At 41.1% G+C, this 19,554-nt stretch overlaps 1 protein-coding gene and 1 long non-coding RNA gene across 2 annotated transcripts in view; both read left to right on the top strand.

Annotated features, from left to right (window-relative positions):
* Window positions 1-19,554, top strand: part of EGFR (epidermal growth factor receptor) — a 414,372-nt gene that overhangs the window by 13,311 nt on the left and 381,507 nt on the right. The window lies entirely within an intron of this gene.
* Window positions 6,870-12,318, top strand: LOC147688834 (uncharacterized). The gene is made up of 3 exons (XR_015300566.1): window positions 6,870-7,122; window positions 7,758-9,849; window positions 10,478-12,318. It is a non-coding gene; the product is annotated as an uncharacterized LOC147688834 (long non-coding RNA).

The following is a 19,554-nucleotide window of genomic DNA, read 5'->3' as shown; positions in this document are numbered from 1 at the left end:
GGGCCTCGTGTGGACACACACAACACTAGAAAGAGTGTTAGCAGCATCAGCCTTAAACGGATGACTACTTTAGTTAAAGATTACCTTGTAAATTACACAATAACGGGGTTAGCCCGATGTCGCAAGACTTCGACAGAATACAATCAGCGAAGAAAGATGGCGAGGAAAATATTGATTCTATACACCTCCCATTGAATGTCAGCAAGCATTCCCAATCTGGTGATATGTCCAACAAACGCAATCAGTGTAATAAAATGCTGAAAAAGTAAACCTATCAAACTGGATGGCACACCTTGTTAAAATACAATGCACTTTTTCCGGCATACCTGTACTAGGCAAGGATAAATGTTTAATAATGCTTTAAAATAAATTGCCAAGTTGTTTGTGGAAACGCATATTGTTTAAACAATGTCAAGAATATTTTTTAGTTTGTGTCTTTTTTTCAGTGGAGCAGGGGAAATGTTGGTTTAAAATCAACATACAGAAATTAAAAAAAATTAAAAAATGTATGTGTATCCTTTTAACTTGTCTTAAGTAGATGTCTTCTAGAGTTTCAAAAGACTTTAAGTAACTAAAAAAAATCCGTGTCTGGCCCTGTATGTGGTGCATAGTTTTATAAGTAGCTGTTCTTAAATGCTTTTGAGGCAGCACATAGTTCACTTTGATGAACACACGCCTAAGGCCCTGGTAGAACTGCGACATCTTTCTTCTGAATTAGCACCTGCGATGGCGGTTTACTAAAGAATTTTTCCAGAGAAATTCCGATCGAGAGAATCCCTTTTGTAAATACAGCCCATAAGGAGTAAAACAGCGTGTTTGGTTTTGCAGTTTGTTCACATGTTTGAACAGTACTTCGGTGCTAACTAACGCCCGAGTGCAACCAGTTTCCTGTGACTCAACTTAAAACACACGTAGCCTACCTGGAGACACGTCTATTTCTCAGGACGAGGACACTGTCCCTGTCCCGCATACATCATCCGAACGCAGAGTCTGGGGCAGTTCTAGAACCTTCACTAATCTTGGAGCATGAACATCATAAAAACACCGAGTATTGAAAATGGCATTTTCCCTGCATGGACGGTGCATTCTGTCTTTCACTGCAAACTTTTATGTTTTTATTTGATTTTGTTTTATTTAAATATATTAATTTTTGTGCTTAGTAGTGTTAACCAACCCCAGAGATTAACCCCAGAGATCCTATGAAACACTGCGTAATAGTTTGGAGGATCTGTGACTGGGGGTGAGTGTCCGAAAAGTTTCAGCGCTCCGTTCATCATCTCCTTGTGTTTGCTTTGTTCGCCCTAAGTTGGCAGGGTATGCCCAGGCGTGGGTCCCTTGCGCACTTTGCCACTGGATTCAAGATAGCCTGGCTGATAAGGACTGTTAGCCTAAACCGGTCCCAGGATGCTTGTTTCCGGTCCAGGGAAGACATTGCTTGGCAGTTTGGGCTGGACTGTTTCCATGAGGCACAGGGTCAAGACTGATTTGCATATAGCTGGGTCTGAACTGGGATGGCGAAGTGAGCTAAAGAACGATGATGGATCCAACCCAGATCTGTGTCTAGGGTTGAGTGTCTGAATAGTTTCAGCGCTCTGTCCATCATCTCCTTGTGCTTGCTTTGTGGACCAAGGACAGTAACATTTACAACTCTTAGCACAAGTTGTCAATGATTTGCCATGATTTGGCCACCGTGAAACTGGTGAATGCAGGCAAAGGGAAGTTTCTATTCCACAAGACATTCAGCATTGCGGTTGGATTGCCATCTACAGGTGTCAATGATGGGATGTGCCACACGCATAGAAGCTATCTGGCATGTTAAAATGAGCATATTCACCATGACAAGGGCTACCTGGCTAGGAGGTACAGAGGTGTGCTAGCTCTTTTCCAAGAGAACCTGAAGGTGCTGATCCTAACTAGAGAACCAGTGGCAAGTATAGAAGACTTGGCGATTCTTGACTAGAGGTGGTAGCACAGCTGTAGTAGTTGGGTCTGCAAAGAAGATGCAAGTGAATGAGACATATGTTTTTAGATTCTGCTGTTGGTGTGTTGCACATACATACAAGGTAAGCAAAGCTTTTCCAGATAATGGCAAAGTCAGGCTCAATCCATGATCCGTAGTCGAAGCTGGGAGGTGGCCCACAGGAAGGGTTGCCCGTGGTGTACATTAGTATCTGGGAGCCGGATCTGCTCCCTGTGGCTTAAGGTAGCCAAATGTGATGTGATGTGATTCAATGTGATGTAGCCCTCAGAAAGAATAGTTTGAAACTCTTTCCAGCATAAGATGAGAAATGGGGATTTGTGCAAATTGGATGAGAGTCTCTTGTCTGAGTACAAGGGTCTATTGCTTCTGAAAGCTTGGATGTCCCAGCAGAGGTCCACTTTGCTTCACATTGCCCTTCAGTATCCTATGTGGGGATAAATAGTCTAGCAGGGTCAGGGTTCAAAGCAGCAGGGCATTTTCTATACATAAACCAAAAAAGGCGGTGGTCTGTTGCACATCCTGCATGTGAAGGAGGTGGTAGATACCAACTGAATGCCGCTTAGCAGTGTGTCACAGCAAGTCTGGTGTTTTGCACACAAAAAAGTAGAGGAAGAGTTTGCATAGAGTGCATGAATGTACAAAGCCTAGGTATGAAAGTGCATTAAGACGGCCAGGCAGGTCACTGAAGCAATCCTGTCTGAAGGCATTTCCTTTTGAATATTTATGTCAGCCTTTCATACAGATGTAGTCATCAGTTACTTACCACTTATATCACATGAAGACCGAATGACAGACATTGGTAAACATTTTCTCGATTTGTTTTGGATTGTGAGGGGCTTTTGTTGTAATGAGAGTGGAAAGGCAGAGGAAAACAATAGACACTGGTCAGTGTGGTGTATTGTTTTCATTTTCTTGGAGGGAAGGGACAGAAGATTGGGAATGGCGTAGGCAATGGAAGTGGGCGTGGGCAAAGTTGAACTGTTGCAAGCACTTTAAGACCCTAAGCTACATGACCAATTCTGAATTTATGGCATGCAGACTACACTAGTCGACAGATGTTTCCTTAAGCTGTGTCACTGGAATTGCAATTAGTGATTTGCAGGTTAAATGAAGTTCTCAACTGCATATACAGTAACCCTTCAACCTCATATTGGCATTAGTGACCAAAGATGTAGCAAGAAATTCTGACTGTGTACCCCGAATAAGTCTGCATCCTACCTGATAACTGTCCATTTAGCCCCCTAGCCAAACCCACTCATCTTTACTAGTCACCCCTTGGCATCAGCTAACCAGTTGCTTACACTCTTACTAGTGCCTGACAACTACACCAAGTCTCTCTTGCGTGTCCATTTCACTGCCCACTCTAACACCACATACATTACTTAGTATGTGTTCGCTCCAATATTATTCATTATGTATCACCAGTCAATAAATTAATGGCCTATGAGGCCACCAGCCATCAAGTTGTTTAATTTCATTGCCTTCTACCTCAGCACAGATGCTACCGGGTGTCCAACTTTACCATCACAATAGAAGAATTGCACTGAATACGAGGGCTTACAGAATGGCACATTTACAATAATGTTTTATTTGTATGCTTGTGGGCGCTTTTGTACAACCTCTCAGCATTGCAGGAATTATCGAATATTTAGAGTGCTGTGGAATAAAAAAAAACTACAGTAGTATGACCTAAATTATACTAGATTACTACAACTCTTGTTCAGCTAACGCAGTCTTAAAACCTGCATGTAACCTGCAGGTTGCGAACATATCTTTTCTTTGTTCACGTTCATCCCTTAAACCATTCTACAGGGATTTGATTTTATGACCTGCAGATTACACATAGATCTAAATGTTAGGTCTGTATTATTTGCAGATACCCTGCATCAAATGAGTTTATGGAAGCTCAGGGAGGAATTATTTGTGGTAAGAGATGTGCCTCTTGAAAAAAGGAAGTGAGAAAAAGGTTGGCGAGAAGTGTAGTAATGTTTTTAGTGATTTGGAACTTCTGTCACCCCGGATCAACAACCCACAATAGTCTTTGTGACAAGTGCAAGCCTAAAGCAGAGTTCTGAATATTTCTGTCGCAGAGGGTGGCACAGCACTCCAGACACAACCACAAAAATGATGAGGTCCTAAACTCACAAAGCAAGAAACACAGACATTATAAAGTGTCTCTCATAGAGAAGTATACCTCATTTATGGCAGAATTGGACTTATATGTAAATGAAGCAAAAACTTTTGTAATGGTTGTTGGTGATGATTCAAAGAAGTGGGTGAAATTCTCAATAGGGCAAAAAAGATTAGAACGTGTAGAGAACTTCTGTACCTAGGAGTTCTCTTCAATTCTAGATTAAACTTGAAGGACATGATAGCAAATAGAGCAAACCTTATGGAGAAAAGCATAGTTGCTATATTTCATTTTTCAAAAAAGCTAGGCTCTAAATCAGTCCAAGAAATGATAAAAATATATCTAGCTAAAGCCACATCTATTGAAACCTATGGGGAAGCAATCTGTGGTACGGAGGATGTTACTTTATTACAACGAGCAGAGGATGGTTTTTGTAAGAGGTTAATCTCGGTGCCACGCGCTTGTTTCAATTATGTTTGTCATTCAGAATTGGGACTGCCGTATATTACTGGCACTATTAGAACGCCTCCCTTACTGTTGTGGCTCTTAATATGGAAAAGAAACTCAGTTGTATTAAATCAGTCAATGTTAAAAGACATATTGAATGTAGAGCATGCAAATAGAATATCATGGATGCGGTATGTTCACTTGACTCTACTCTCTTTAGGGTTAGAAAAACTCTTTCATACTCCAAGCTTATGTGCCAAATTTTGGAAATCAATACTCAAGGAGATTTTTGGGCAAAATGCACAAGTGATAGGAGGTAGAGCAATAAGGGGAAAAACACTTTAAGGGTATATCTGGCGTGCCCCCTGTGATGTATGGCTCTATTATTTGTAATTTGTTGAGAATTCGCAGCATCATTTTATTTTAATTAAGTTTAATTTAAAACATATCCCGCTTATGTTGGGCTATCCTGCAAACCTGAATTCTATTACTCAGCTTCCCTTATGCCAATGTGATGGAAAGTCCACACAGACAGCTGTGCTCATTCTCTTCTATTGCTCTTTCTATGTTCAGGAGTGGAAAAAGTTTATTGTTCCACTATTGCACAAATTTGGTTGAAACATCATCGTGTAGCCTTATCATTTATGCAACAATTGGAAATCCTGTATGTATGCTATGTGATTGCATCATTTGTATGGGCTGCTGTAAAGAATCAGGAGTTTCTTTACAGAAAAAAAAGAAGTTTTAAAATGGTTTTAAGGTATAAGAAATATGTGATCAAGTGCAGAAGATGAATTTTATATGAATTGCATAATGTATTTAAAGCCTAAAGATTTGGATATCTGAAGCCTGTATTAATGCTTGGATAGTTCTCATTGGACAAAAACATTTTAAATTATATGATTAATTATGTATTGCAAAGGATGATCTTAATTGCTTTTTTATATGTACATTTATGCATTTTAAGTAATGCAAATAGTTCATGATGATGATATTATAAATTGACAATAACCATAACCAGCTTCATTAAACACACGCTTGGTGAAAGAGACCATGCCAACCTACTGTTTGAAACGCTGAAATATTCAATGTCCTCTTTTCAATAGCTATGATTTCAGTCAAGAATCTAAACTATGAAATAGGAGTGCCAGCTAGATTAATTTCCCTGTGCATCACTTACGAAAAGTGGATTCCATTCGAATTAATCTGATATATTGAGCAATGGTATGCTCTGCCATCCTGACTGCACTGAAAGACTTTGAAGTTTGGTCTGCCTGCCAAGGAATAAATCAATTCCTCTAATCATTATTGCCTCCTTCATAACCCTGCGCCCCACTTGACATTTTCATTGCTATCGTCAGTCAAGTCAAAAAGGTCTTTGAAATTCATAGTATCAACAACTGGGCTTTAACATGTTGAAAAGCTGAGACATCCCCCAAATCTGCATGTTCAGTAAGGCTAGGAATATACTTTCCTATCCCATTAAATGTATAGGGCATGCCTTTGAAGGATTGCACTCCTCAGCAGACAGTAGCTGGATCCATTTTTAGGTTGTGGGAAAAATGGTTCCATTGCAAAGCAAGGCCAGTGAAGCATCCATTACAAGCAGCGGAGGGAAATTGCTGCTAATTTATGTTAATAAGTGGGGCATCATCTTGGAGTCATCTTTTCTCCATTGGCCACACGTTCTAGATGCGGTTGCAGTCACTGTTTCTGGTTCTCTTGCTTGATTAGATGTTCTGAGCTTAGACAACCACACATGCAATACCTTTGGTACAGAGGAGGGAGCTTGCTGGCGCTCTGTCCGTTTTCCAAAGACAGATCAATTGTACATCTACAAAATCACTAGTGCAGTGTTTCAATCAATCAATCAATCAGTGACACTTGTAAAGCGCGCTACATACCCGTAGGGTCTCAAGGCGCTGGGGGGGGGGGGGGGTGGGGGGGTGGGTGCCGCTACTGCTCGAACAGCCAGGTCTTCAGCTTCTTCCTGAAGGAGAGGTGGTCTTGGGTCAGGCGCAGGTCGGTCTGGAGGGAGTTCCAGGTCTTGGTGTTTCCTAAACTTTTTAGAACCACATAGAACGTAAACTTTGCAATCCACCTAGCTTTAATGCACATGAAGCAGGGGAGATTATTTAATGTAATAGCAATTTTTATAAACGTTGTGACCGTAACCATTCCGTTCAATATTCACCTGTGTTGAAGGTATTAGTCTGCCAATACAAATCGTTGTACTGTGGAGCTGGAACACTGTGGGAGGCTAACCTGTAGAACTTGTTCACTAAAATCATCAGGCTTCTGAAAAATCTTGGTGTTGATATTAGCAAACTTGAGTAGCTCCTTCTACAGCAGAGTATGGGGTGAGGCCTCATATACATTTTTGTGTAAAAACTATGCCCAATGTTGCATTTTGGAGTCCATATAAACATCAATTTTATGTAGTGTATATAGCAAATAGTGTATATAGTGTATAGGTAAAAAGCCCCAAGAGCACTTTATATGAACACCAGTTTACATTACACAAGGTCAGATTCATGCTATTATAAAGATGGAAGATTAAGGGGCCTATTACGATTGTGGTTTTTCCGCATCCTCCGGGCCGGCGGAAGCCACCACCGGCCCGGAGGATGCGGAAAAACCGCAGCGGACCCACCAGAGACCCACCGCCACATTAGGATGGCTGGTGGGTCCTGGTTTCCGTCCGCAGCTTTTCCGCCGCGGTTGGCTTACAACCGCGGCGGAAAAGCTCTAATATGGTGACGGTGTCTCTCAGACAGAGTCAGCCATATTAGGATCGGCTGTTTAAAATGCTTTTCCGCGGCGGGTTTTCCACCATGGAAAAGCATGTGTAACTTCACTGCGGGGGCCCGTTGCGGACCCTCTGGGTAAAGGTGGGGTGGGGGGTGCACATGGGGGTACCTATGGTACCCCCCTGCATTTGTATGCAGAAATCGGCAGGCACCACGCGGTGCCTGCCGCTTTCTGCATACAAATGCAATGTATGCATTTTTACCAATGCTGCGGATGCAGCTTGAAGCCGCACCCGCCACAATGGTAAAAATAGAGGATGTGACCGCCAGGGTGGCGGTCACATCCTAATTGCACAGGAGGGAACTCCGCAGGCCATGCGGAGGTTCCCTCCTACTCTATGGTGTCGGACGGACTGAGGTCCGTCCGCCATCATAATCGGCCCCTAAGTCATTTGCATAAAATCAAAAGATGTTGAGCCAAGGCTGGGACTTGATCCTGGGTCCTGAGATCCAAAGTTTGTAGCTTTGGATATTAGGCCACATATATATTTCTTAAGTTATGTCCGAAAGTCATACACAAGTATAATGGTTGTGTATGATCACATATAGTGAGCACAATGTCTACTGACATGGCTTTTGTGAAGTAAAAAACAGTAGCAACAAATACTGTAAGCTTCACTCTGAGTCTTTCTTGGGAATACGTGCAAGAGTTTGTTTTAAAACTGGGTTTAGGGACATTGTTTAGCACCTTTGTACCGGTGCAATAATTATTTTAAATATTACTTTCACATAAACCAGGAATTTAGCAACTCCCCAAAAAACTGCTTGTGACCTATGAGTGGGCCCCGACCCACAGTTTGAGAAATACTGCACTAGTTAACTATCCATACTGAACTCTGGGGATAAACTTGTTTTTTTACCTTAAATTTCTGGCTCAACTGTAGATTTTAACTCTCCCTATATTACTCTATGCTGCGTTAGCAGAGTAAATAAAAGGTATTACAGTGCCTCAATAAGTTACACGCTCGCTGCTGATGTCTGAATATGTACTGCAGCCTTGTGTTTGAATCCAATGCAGTCCTTCATCAGTCCAAGCTCAATATGCGGAACATCATTTAATTTTTTTATGTTAACACCTGTAATTTGCAATGATTAAAATTCGTTGTCTTTGATAAAATAATGAACAAATACTTTCATGGAAAGAAAAGATTATGACAAAAAAACATTTTGCATTTCAGTGACATTTATGAATAAAAAATTATGAAGAATTCCAGAATGAAGAGAATCCCTGACTACTACCCTAATTGTAACCCTCACCCTAATACTCAACTGAAACACAGCCTATACACTAGCCAGACCCCTCTATAGCTCCCTTACCCTTACCATGATCCAAAATTTAAACATAGTGCTAACTTTAACCAACTCCTCAACTCTAACCCAAATGCTACATTTTATCATAACAATAACCATTCATCAAACTCTGACCCTAACGTTACCCCACATCTAATCTTGGAAAATGTACTTTAGCATTAGAAAAAATTACTTGTTCTTCAAGTTCAATAGATTTCCTTAATTACCAAAGATAATAAAATATTCTTTATTTTCACTTTTCATCATTTTATTTTTTATCATTTGCTTTGTTTTTATTTTCACGTATTGCTTTAATAACCCGCAGGACGGTGCTATTTAGAGCTATGTTAAGCAAGTTATTAGTATTAGTAATATGTAATGTGAACAAATAAAAGAAGGGATTATATCAACTGGGCATGAAGCGATTGTGGGAAACTTAACCTACAGCGGTTTCGCTAACAATGCTGTTCTGCTGTCCTTGAGATAGAGAACATGCTCCCTCGGTATATCATTATAGAATTGCTGTAGTAGAATTCTCATACCAATATTTAATTAAACACCCTGGCTGTAAATCTGTTTTACTATGCACAGATTTTGAAGAGATTAACACTGATAGATTTTCATATCCTTCTCTCTCCAAGGTAGGGATTCAATTATTTTTGAGTCATAAAGATCTTAGTGTATTTGGTTTTATTATGTGCTCAGTAAACTCAGCTTGGTGATAATAGCCTTTTTGTTGTTAGCACAGCTTGAGATATGGATGCACCTTTTGTGAGCACATATGTGTAACTTTCAAGCAAACAGTAAGGCGCCTGGCTTACATTTAAAGTGTATGCCTTTTATTCTTTTATAAGTGATAGATGAATCAAAAATAATTCTTATTTGAACCTGCAGAAGCAAATATAGGGGCTCAAACTAATTGAACTGAAAAAAGAGGCAACTAGGAAATTTTTAGATGACGTTTCTTCCATTTTTAAGAGCTTGATACATGTCTTAGATTGCTATTAATCCTTGACTGTTTGTGTAGGAAGTCACGTTACCATAGATTTATGGGTAACAATTTTTGAAAAATTGGTGTATTTGTAACATTTATGGCTCGAACCATTAAAGCCTTTCTGTGGAGAATGAATAAAACACGAACACTTCATTGTAGTATTGAGTTTTTGTACATCTTTTAAAAAAGGCACTCTGTATGTTGGTATAGGTATATGCATAGTGCAAACATATCAGACAGTAACAGAACTCTGAACAAGATTCAGGATCATTAACAACAAGGCGGTTGAAACGTAGATGGCTTTTGAGTAGAGAGTTTTGCGTCCCTCTTTGTGTAGACTTGGGAGAGCTTGCGGTACAGTTTTGTGTTTCCAGCCCGTTCGAGGACATTGATGTGGTTAAAGGTGAGTAGTGTTAGGTAGAGATTGGAAGAGAACAAGTGTAGTCTGTCACATGGTATGTAACCTTTGACCTGGTCTCTTGCAGTATGAAGGGTACCTGAGGGTTTTGTGACCAGGCAGAGGCTAGCTCAATTCCCAACAAATGAATCAGTTGGTACTGCATACCCAATGTCTGCCTCACTCCTTTTCACCTGCGTGCAGCTCCCATGTGATTGGGAAGAGTTAGCATGAGGTATAAAAAGAGTACAGCTCGCGACGTGGGGCTGTATTGCGTCTCCGGTCTCCCATGGGTGAGTGAGGCTGTAGAGAGGTACAAAGGAGGTCTTTCCCCAGAATTCTACTGTCATCCATTGGGTTACAGGATAAGGTCATGAAGAGGGGAAGAAGGAGCTCCTTAACTCAGCCAATGGCAGGGTAGGAAAAGCTGTGCTATCACTACCACTTACAGTAAGGTATTATAAGTAATTTGGATATCATTCCCTTAGTACGTGTGTTATGATATTAGATTACTGTTCTTTCTTACATAATGTTTAACACTGCAGTTTACTCTTAGCAAGCACTGTAAATTACAGGGGCTACCAACACCCAATTCAGTGGGACTTAATTTATCAATAATTGATGGAAGGAAAAGCCTAGTTGGTCCTACCGACAGTGAACCCTTGAACTGCAGGTAACATGTCAGCAATGAACGTTCATCTCAACGAACATTCATTTTTCACTCTTCTTGCAGTCTGAAACACTTGTAACACTGGGCTGTGGCTGCATTGGGCAGCCATGCCTGTCACAGGAGGGAATTTCCATGTAATGAGGAAGAGAGCCCTGATCAAGCAGACAATGTGGTAGGAAGAGGGAAGATGACCACGTGCGGTGACGGAGTCTCGAGGTCTGCTTTAGTGACAGGGGTGTAGCTGCCATGCGTGCAGCAGGTGCAGTGGCACCAGGACCCAGAGCCCTGAGGGGCCCATATTACCTCAATAATGATGTATCTACTACCACCAAGAGTCAACGTGGATATTTTCCTTGCTTGTGCCGAGCCCCAGATCATTCTTTCTATGCCACTGTTTAGTGATGGGCAGCGCTGTCACGTGGCCGAGACCTTACACAGCCAGACCTGAGCATCATTCACACCACCCCTCTCAACGCAAAGTTTAAAGACGCTCTTTTTAAACACTAATCTATCACAGGTCATCACAAAAACTATTTAGGTAACATTCTACAATAGTAAATGTATTTTAACACCCTGGATCGTCCTGTGTCAAATAAACAGTACACATGACATTAATGAAACGTCATCAATGCACATTATTGAGTCCAGAGGGCAAGCCCGGATCGAATGTCGTTTGCGTGAGGCATGCCGGAGCAGGGGCACTGTAACTGAAGACGGCCTCTGGTATGTGCCCATTCAGAAACCCACGGAGGGCTCCACTGCTCTGCTCAGCGCCAGCAGCAACAGACACCCAGCAACAGAAAGAAGACACAATTAAATATTGATCGCCACAGGCCGGTGCTTTTGTGCATAGTGCAGCGCTAATTATGAGGCCAATGCATTAGTAATGCTTGTGCAGGCCATTCATTAAGATGCTCTTAGGTTTTTCAAAATAAAGAGCTTACCCCACAGTTTAATCAGCTCTTTATGGTCTTTACACTATCTTTTAACAACATGCTTTAAATAATGCTATTAACCGACCCAATGAATAAATGGTGGTGGACTATTTAACATGTCATTTTATTGGTGACACTTATCTGTAACATGTTGCGTGAGGTAACAGCATGGAGGCCGGGGGAGGAACAAGGTGGCTCCCTCGCTTTGTTTTCCTTTCTCATGCGCTCCTACATCTGTCCGAGTTGCCCAGCTGTGAACATTGCTTTTTTTATTTTTGACATTTCCAAGGCACCACTTGGCTCAGGCCACGCCCACAAAGTAATTGTGAGTGACAGTGAAGGGTCTTCACATGTTGGACGATTTCAATTATTATGTGGTATGCTGACCCTGCAGAAGAGAGTGCTGATCTTAGTTTATTTTTAGTGCAGTGAAGCTACTAACATTTTGGTATCTTAGTGACTAGAACATCGGAGGACGTAACGTTCTGTAAAGCGAGATTATCTGAAAGCAAGATTTAAGTGTGGGCTTGTTTCATTACAAAGCAAACATAAGGAGATGATGGCCAGAGCGCTGAAACTGTTCAGAATCTCAACCCCAGCCACGGATCTGAGTTGAATCCATCATCGTTCTCTAGCTCACTTCACCACCCCAGTCTGTACCCAGCCATATGCAAATCACGTTTGAACCTGTTCCTCATCAGAACAGTCAAGACTGAACTGCCAAGCCAGGTTTTCCCTGGACCAGGAACAAGCATCCTGGGACCAGTTTTGGTATAACACCCCTCATCATCCAGGCTAGCTTGAATCTAGTGGAAAAGTGAGCAATGGACCCACGTCTCGGCATACCCTGCCAACTACGGCAAACAAAGCAAACACAAGGAGATAATGAACGGAGCACTGCAACTTTTCAGACACTCGCCTCCCGCCCCCAGTCACATATCTGTGTTGAATCCAGTTCAGACCCAACCATATGCAAATCAGTTTTTACTACGTTCCTCGTAGGAACAGTCTAGCCTGAACTTTGCCACTGGATTCAAGCTATCCTGGCAGATGAGGGGTGTTACCCCTAACCGGTCCCAGAATGATTATTTCCGGTCCAGGGAAGACCTGCCTTGGCAGTTCGGGTAGGACTGTTTCCATGAGGAACGGGGTCAAGACCAATTTGCGTATGGCTGGGTTAGGGTGAAGAAGCGAGCTAAAGAACGATGATAGATTCAACCCACATCTGTGACTGGGGGTGAGTGTCTGAAATGTTTCAGCGCTCCATTCATCATCTCTTTGTGTTGCTTTGTTTCATTACACTCAATAGGTTGTGGATAACATAGACTGGTGCCATTGGAATCTGCCCCTCCGTTTGCACTGCACAACTATCTGGTTAGTGCTAGATATCATTTGTGCAGCTCTTAGTGAGTGTAAGTATTTTTTGATTTTCACTTGTCATGCCAATGAAACATTGGTGCAAAATAGCTCCATCCCTAGTGCAAACTATGCAGTCTTTGAATGTCAATGTAAAGCTCACCAGTAGCGGTGTAATATAGTCAGTCTGAGCCAAGTGCATCAATATTAGACCCTGGTGACATTTTAATTACACAGGCGTACTTTGCGTAAATTGAGGAAGTTCATGTTACACTTGTGCAAAATTTCTCAAATTGCGTCTTTCCACCATAAAGATATTCTTCCTCAAAGATCAAATTGTGGTAAGAAAGTAAAGAAAACCATTAATAAAAAAAAGTTCTTGATAATGTGATGGTTGTGTCATTGCTATTTACAATGCAAACATCCTGCAGGATGAACCTGTTGATTTTTTTTTCATACGATAGGAACGCAGGAATTTTACGCGGGCACATTTGATATATATATATATATATATTTATTTATTTATTTATACACACACACACACATTTTATGCACGTGATGCCTGGAGTACACTACATGCAAAGCTAGAAGTACCCCCGCAGACTGAAAAGTATTAATACGGTCTTCTTATATGAGAGTCGGAGATATGGTGAAGACATGTCTGCCAAAAACATAAAGCCCCACGTGCGCTCTCCTAGCTTCAGTGGAACATCATATTTGCTTTCTCTTTTTTTGCTTTTAATTTCTGTGGGCGCTGGTTGTGGGGTTGCGCCTTTTGGCTGGCTTCAAACTTTGAAAAGGAAAGGGTGTATTTTGTTGGTGGTTTTAAATTATTCTCGGTGGTTCTTGTGCAAAGAAGCGTGGCCCTGAGCTAACATTTTCCTATCGCCTGTTATGTTGACCCAAGCGTTTATCTCCTGACTTGCAGCATTGTTAACTGTTTCAAGGGCAGATGAGATGTCATCCCACGTCAAGCCAATGTGCAAGAAACAACTGGGGCGAATGTGAATGAACGAGTGCACAGTATGTTATGTTCATTATGAGTGCATGTCAGGGCCCAGTTATTAATCAAGGGCCTGGGGGCTTATAGTGTGCCAGAAAGTTATTTGGTGAAGCATTAGGTATGTTATATTATGTCATGGTACTGGCATTTGCGTAGTGCTTGGTAATTTCTACTAATGTTTGGTTAGAATAGAGTTGTTAAATGTTTACTATAGTAAGGGTTATAATGATTAAAATGAAAGTAAAGTGGGTTTCAGCTAGGTGCTCGTTTGTCCATTGCTCAGGCAGTTCAGAGTATTTTCTAAACAAGCAATACCAGCCATTTAAATATAATGACAGCAATGAACAGAAAGATGAAAAGAACTCTAAGCATCTTCCCACAGACATGCATCCTTTCACTTATCCAAGGAAAGAGCAAAAAGTAGTAGTGGTTTCATTATTTCACCTCGTTAACAGCACATATGTTTGTTGTGAGTATAGTGCAATGACAACATTAATTGTAATCAGGATTGTGCTATTTGGTTGTTCATACCCTGCTACCAAAGGTGTGATGTACACATTGGATCCAAGGATCTTGAATGTATTACATTTTATAGAGACAAAAACCAAAGCATGCAAACAATGTTATAAAACAGTAAAAGGACCAAACATTAAGTTTTTTTTGTGTAAAATCTCACAGCCTTGAAAAAGTCACTGTGTGACGAAACACGTGTCGAACGAACATGTGAATTTGAATACACTGAAGAATATACGATCTATCACATCTACAATAAAGTGAAACTCTGTTAAAAAGCAAGCCCCTAATGAGTGGATCTTATACTATTTTATAACACTATTTGAGTGCTGGTGTTTTTGTCTATTTCTTTTCATTAGGATCCCCGTCCAATAAGGTAGGGCCAGCTGTCCCACAAACATTTACGTGAATAATGGGATCAAGTTACATTTTAACACATATCTGCAAAGCAATTATGTTTTGCCTTTTGACGTTGGCAGTGCTTTATGCTAATGCTGTTCAGTGTCGGCATAAAGTAATGAATATTGTTATTGCCGGAGCTGAAAAGCATTAGCATAAAAAAGTGATATATATGAAATGATGCTACAGTGGTCCCAGCATGGGGATGTATTTGCATTTCCGTGGCACCAGACATGCACTCACATTTTGGCGCATCATGGTGATGGCTCTCATTTTGCTTTTTCTCAATTTACTAATGTTCCTAGATTGTGGAGCCCATCCTGAGTAGAAAACACAAAAACATTATAAAATGTGTGCCACAAGTGGCCCAGAACTAAATTGTAGCTATCAGGCCTTCTAAAATGTTTAAATTTTTTTTAAAAAGGTGTAATGGACGAAGGGTGGGGGAGCAAGGAAGCAGCGGGAACTTGGAAACTAATGGAGGAGGTTCAGCATGGGGGATATAGAAATATCAACGAGGAGCGGCAACAGTGAGCAAGCAGGAGCGGGTTAGCAAACTGGGCAAACTGGAAAATGGGAGAGCAACACAGAGTGCATTGGACTGGGACGTGAAGGGACAACAGCAAACAGGGGAGAGTACCATGCAGTTCTAAAAGCCACAGAAAAACTTAGTCCTCTAAAAGTCATGGAAGAATTGAAATCACGCAGTCAAAGTATGGTAAAGAAACTATGCTCTAGGGAGAGTGTAAACACGAGCAGAGGAAGCAAAGCTATTAAACAAGTAGCAAGCAAATGGCATCAACAAGAAAACCAAATAATGATAAGCAATGGGCTGAACTAATTTCTACCATAAGTATTGGTATCTTCCATAGGTCATTCAACAACAGATAGCTAAAGATGTCTGTAGGCAGACTTAAACATTCAAAAACAATTAATGTTTAGAGGGAAAATTACTGTGGATTCAGATATCTTTTTGTGGGTAAGGGTAGATACTTTCTAGTTTTCTATCTTTAACACTGAGAGTCCCAGTAAATGAAATCATTGGCATCCCCAACACCTATTTCTTTTTTTAAAGTTACATGCCTGTGTTTGCTTCAGTCTTTCTTATTTGTCCACCCACCCTTGTCTATGCTCTTTGGCACCCTGAGTGCTATTTACCTACCTCTCCTTTGTTAGTTCAACATGAAAAATATAAAAAATGTAATAATAGTTGCAACTACATAATTATGGGTGGACTGCCACCAACAGGCCGTCGGTGACTGTCGGCCCGACAGCCAGGATAGCAGTCTGATCGCCGAATTACAATGCATTGGGTGGGACTGGAGAAGTCAGAGGGAAAGACTGACGCCTCCAACAGGCTCAAGGAGCTCGTCGGGGGCGTCGGTTGGACCATCATCTCTACAATAGGGGCAGTGCCTGCTCAGGCAGCTCCATAGGGATTATGATGTCCCTTTCTGCCAGTTTTTGATGGCGGTCCCACCGCCAGGGGAAGGCTGTCAGAAAGGAACTTTGGGGGCACCTAGCAGGGCGCCCGTCCCTCACAGGCCTTTCCTGTGTGACCTGGCAGGTAAATGTAGTGCCCCGCCCCAAACATCTGTACAGCGTGTGCGAAGCAACACAGGTGCATGGATATTCAAAAACATCCCTTTATCAATTGCGGCTTGTGCTGTAGCCTTTTCTGGGCCGCAGCATACGCCACAATGGAAAAAGGGAGGTTTACGACTGTGTGAATGGCATTCGTATCATAATTGAGCTGTCGGGACTGCCAAATCCTTGTTGGATGGTCTCGAGCCCAAAACGATAATGGGGCCCTACGTTATGTTTTCACAAATGGATAGTGTCCTGGGCTAGACCAGTCTTAAATTACTCATGGAGAGACAAAAAAGTACTTTGATATTTTATATTTAGCCAACTTAGGGGTATGCATATTTGGGTAAAGCTCCCAGGCTAGCATATTCCTCAATGAAAAATATAACCATGACACAATTTATATAATTAATAAACAATGACATAATTAATAATAAATTAATTATTAATTGTTAACTAATTATTACTTAACTAACTTCCCACCCTATACCTGTACAAACCTAGCAAACCGCTATAACTCTATAAATCACCATTAGCAAATACATTAAAAATTTGAAATCACTTAATATTACAAACTTTATTCAATAATTATACAAACAATAACTCATGAAATAATATATGTACTAAAACAAATTTAAATAATTAAAAAAATGTTTTTTACAACGATATTATTAAAAGCAATATTAAAAAGAACAATTTTCTTGACAACAATATTACTTACTTGAAAAAAACATTATTCTTGACAATGATAGTTGTCATCACAATATTTTTTACCGATATATTTGTCTTTTGATATTGACAACTCAATATTTGGTCCAAATATAAAATATCTACATATGTGAAAAATTTAATAAATACAATTACAGTTATAAAATATAATAATTGTATCTTGAAATTGAAATATAAAACACATTACTAAATACAATTTCTCAAAATATAAAACATAAAAAGAAATATAAAATCAAAATATAAAATAAAATAAAATAACATAAATGCTTTAAAATTGAATTACAAAATCTATAAAATACTATAACAGTTACATGTTTCAAACACTCAAGTAAAATGCTTAAGAATAATTACAAATACTAATACAAATGAAATTGTAAAAAGATACATAAAAATATACACAAACACTGTTAAAAACCAACATGTCATTATAACTAGAATGCAAACAATAATTATAAAAACACATAAATCAAAGAAATCAGATTTACTTTTGCCACTCCATCATTAGCAACAGTAGAGAAAATATTAGACTTTAGAGGGATGTATTTACTATTACCACTGCAAAATGAGCAACAGTAGAGAAAGTATTGAAATTTGGAGTGGGTGAGATATACTATTCCCACTCCAACATAAGCAATATTAGGATCAGACGTTGACCCTGAGGAACAAAGAGAAAAAAATGGAAGGCGAAAGATGGAGGAAGAGAAAAACAGTGGCAAAGAAAGTAGGGATGAAAAAGAGGCCCGAAAGAGTGAGATGAATGGGCTGGGAGTATCTGGCTAAAGGTGAAAGAGGCATGAGCAGGGGCGGTGTCTCTATGAGGGCGGAGTTCAATCGACCCCTCCACTGCAAGCAGAAAACATGAAAAATAAAATGGTGATAAATCAAATTGATTACCATTTTATTTTTTACGGTGGCAGTAGCCAAGTCTGAGGGCCGGGCAGCAGCAAGGAAGAACAGCCTGAACTTCAGCTTAAAGTGCACATGTCACTGTGGGCGGCTGTGTTGTGACAGCCAGGCTGGCATGCACTTTAAATACTCCAACCCACGCTGTCTTATACAGCTGCTTGAAGAGGAAGCACAGGCCCCCAAAGCCTGAAGGAGCATCGAACCAGCACGCTCCAGCCAATCCTGGTGCTTCTCTCATGCTGACTGAATAGCATGAGGGCAGCGTCTGGATTGGTTGGGGGAGTTGCTGCTAAAGCTCTAGGAGCCTGTGCTGCTGTGATAAAGAGGAGCACAGAACACATGGCAGCACGTAAGTACATCTTTTCATTTTGTTTAATTTTACTTTGGTTTAACTCACTGACACGCACTGCAAGAAACTTGCAGTGCCTTCAGTCTCAACTTGAGCTCTCAATCGTGGCCCGTTATAAACACTGCTTAAAACGGACAAGAATTTTAAGCTTTGAATTTGAGTCTAAGGGCACTGCTGGTTTTTATTAGTGCCTGTCAGTGGGTTAAATATTCACCCACCTGTTTTATTTGCCAGTGGCAGCCACTGGGCATGAGGTGGTTTCAAGATTATGCAGCCTTGGTATTCGGCAACCCCAACATTCAAGAGCATTGGCAGTTGGCTTTTGAGCAAATCTTTGGGTCATGGCACTAAACATTTGGGGCCTAGAGCCTCTGTACTCACTCTAGTGTGTCCTGCTGTTGGAAACCTTACCACTGCTGAACGAATTCTTTGGGTACCAAGGAATGTATGCAACCCTGCCATTGTCTTTTTAAAGGCTAGAGCTCCCAGTCCACTCTGATGATACAGATGTGTGAGTACGGTATACAAGTCTGGTATTGAGAGTATAGGCAGAGGCAAATAAGGATGCATCATGTCCACAGCCTCCTCAAAAACCTAGGGTCTGATTACGAGGGGGTGGGGTTCCACTGTATTGCCAATTACAACTTACAAAGTCGTGCTGGCGGTGGACCGCCTGCTGCACCAGGGAATAGTTATTCCTTGACGGTGGACCCAGGAGAGCCAAAACGTAATGTGCTGAGAAGGGACTGGCACAGTCCCGCTCCGCATATTTTGAGTTCTTACACCACCAGCCTTTCCATGGCGGAGCACCGACACCTTTAGGTCCCCCATGTCCCCCACGACCTGGGGATACATTCATGGGGGCACAACATGTACTACCGTGTCTGTATTCCCCCTAGTTCCAGCACTGTCCAAGCCGTGCTGGAACTTTTTGGCCGTTCTCATGGCGGTGCCTGTTTTCAAGGCACCGCCATGTTAAAGGCCAAAGACCATAATATGGTCGGCGATGCTTGTGTGGCTTTGGTGCAGCGGAGGTGGCATTGCGCAGTCGTCGCTG

This window comes from Lissotriton vulgaris, chromosome 10 (genome assembly GCF_964263255.1).
Source record: "Lissotriton vulgaris chromosome 10, aLisVul1.2, whole genome shotgun sequence".
Lineage (NCBI taxonomy): Eukaryota > Metazoa > Chordata > Amphibia > Caudata > Salamandridae > Lissotriton > Lissotriton vulgaris.
This window is presented reverse-complemented; position numbering and strand designations above follow the sequence as displayed.